This window comes from Miniopterus schreibersii (genome assembly GCF_964146895.1).
Source record: "Miniopterus schreibersii genome assembly, chromosome: 12".
NCBI classification, from domain to species: domain Eukaryota; kingdom Metazoa; phylum Chordata; class Mammalia; order Chiroptera; family Miniopteridae; genus Miniopterus; species Miniopterus schreibersii.
Window position 1 is genome coordinate 14,424,312 of NC_138112.1, and position 2,145 is coordinate 14,426,456.

A 2,145-nucleotide genomic window follows, 5' to 3' on the forward strand; every position below is an offset into this window, starting at 1 on the left:
TCTTTGAATTTGGCCTCTCTGAAAATTTTTTGACTTGGTCCTCAGCTTTTTCTTTTCCTTCCTTTCTTTCTTTTTTCTTTTTTTGAAATACAACTTTATTCTAATTTTAAAGAAAAAGGAATGAAAATGACAGTAACAAACAAGGTTTCACTACTGAATATTGTGAGGTGACTGCAGCAGTCTTATATTTGAAACTCAATAAAGACACAACTGTGTTTCAAGACAGATAAATATGCCACATTCACTCCTAAGCCCATTCATCTCCTTCAGCATCCCAAAGATCAAACATATTTTCTTCTCAGCTATATAATAAAGTGGCAAAGACACTGCAGTACTGACATCATAGGGCAGTTGCCTATAAAACTAGAGCTGGGACACTGGGGTCCAGCTTCCCTTTCTCACATGGCTTGAGCAACCTCTAGATGGTGCTGCCAAGGCTGGGTCCATGGCAACCTCAGGTGGGGCAAGAGCAGGCATGGGGACAGACCCTGAGGTAGGATCTCCAATTAGTTTTCTAGCAAACCAGAGGAAGAACTTTTCGAAGTTGTAGTTACTTTTGGAAGAAATGTCATAGTACTGAAGATTCTTCTTTCAGTGAAAGACAATTGATTTTGCTTTACCTTTCTTCCTTAATATCCATCCACTTTGTTGCAACACAGCATGATGGGGGTGTTTTCACACACTCATACCAGATCTCAATTCCAGTTAGGTGCATTCTTGTCAGTAACTCTCAAAGTTGCGTCAATCATTATAATAGCACACTGGACTTGGATGTAATAGCCATTTCTCAGTCCGCCAAACTTCCCCTGGCCCACTGTATCACACACATTACACTTAATAGGCCCTCTGTTGATGTGGAACACAAGGGGATGTACCTCAACACCCAAGGTGGCTACATACTTCCTCTCAAATTCAGCAGATGACATTTCATGAATGTAGCTTTCCCAGTCCCACCGTTATCAACCAGTACAAGTTTGAATTGAACTTGAGGTTCTCCTTGGGAGCCAGGGTGATGTTACTGCCAGAGGCATCTCTGGGCCAGTCTGACTGAGCGCGAGTCCTTAGCTTTTGCTACCTCTCACTGCAGGAAAGGTTTTCACACCTGGCTTTCAATTGCCTAGTACTCCCTTCTGCTCTTCATTAGCTTTCTGTGGAACATCAGTGGTGTTTCGCAGTATCTTATAGCTATCACTTCCTCTATACATTTCAAAAATCTAATGCATAGAATTAACTAGTGCCTTCCCTTTCTCCAGTATACCCTCCTAATTCACCATCAGTGAAAGGTTTAACAACTGAACAGCCGCCTTAGGCAAGTTTGTCTGTGCTCCACCTACCTTCAGCATGGGATACTTATTGTCAAACAGGTAATGAATGATCCAACCTCAAAACCTAACTTCAAATATGATTTATCTTCTCACTTGCTTTCCTGAACCACTCCTAGTACCAATAATCACATTAGGGATGGGCATTATGATGCTGATCTGCCAAAACCTTGACCAACCTGACAGGTAGCACTAAAGAAGAATTTCCTGAGTTAGCCCATAACAGATTGAAATTGTAGAAATTTTATGTCTGCCTTGATCAGATATGGGCTTCCCCTGGAAAATCATGATTGAGAGCAGATAGCTCTCTACATTTGAGCAGACCCTGAAGGAGGTAAGAATTAAATGCTCTCTACTCACCACACTCCCTACAGTTAGAAAGTCCTTAGAAGGAGAATTCCCACTACACATTTTTGTCTACAACATTAATATTTTCAAAAAAACAACTTTTGGCTTTGTTAATTTTCTCTATTATCTAGTTCACTCACTTCTGTTCTTATTTTATTTCTTTTCTGTTGATTTACTTAGAATTTCCTGTTCTTTTTCTAGCTGTATGAAATGAATACATTTGTCACTAACATTAAAGTTTTTCTTTTAGTGTATTAAAACATTTAGACCTAGAAATTTCCTACTATGAACAGATTTAACAGTATCTGACAGGTTTATAACTTAATATCTTCCTTGACTAATGGGTTATTCAATCACTTAATTATACATATTTGAACTTTTCAAGCAATCATTTATGTATTGCCTTTGCCTTTTTCTAGAATTTGAAATGGTCAGAGGAACTTTCAACTTCTATCGCTGAACCTAATTATGAGTT

General features: G+C 38.8%; 1 pseudogene across 1 annotated transcript; it reads right to left on the reverse strand.

Annotated features, from left to right (window-relative positions):
- Positions 1-363: 363 nt before the first annotated feature.
- Positions 364-1,733, reverse strand: LOC308564941 (GTP-binding nuclear protein Ran pseudogene; annotated as a pseudogene). The gene is made up of 2 exons: positions 1,683-1,733; positions 364-1,047 (listed from the first exon to the last, which is right to left on the reverse strand). The product of its transcript is annotated as a GTP-binding nuclear protein Ran pseudogene (transcript).
- Positions 1,734-2,145: the final 412 nt, after the last annotated feature.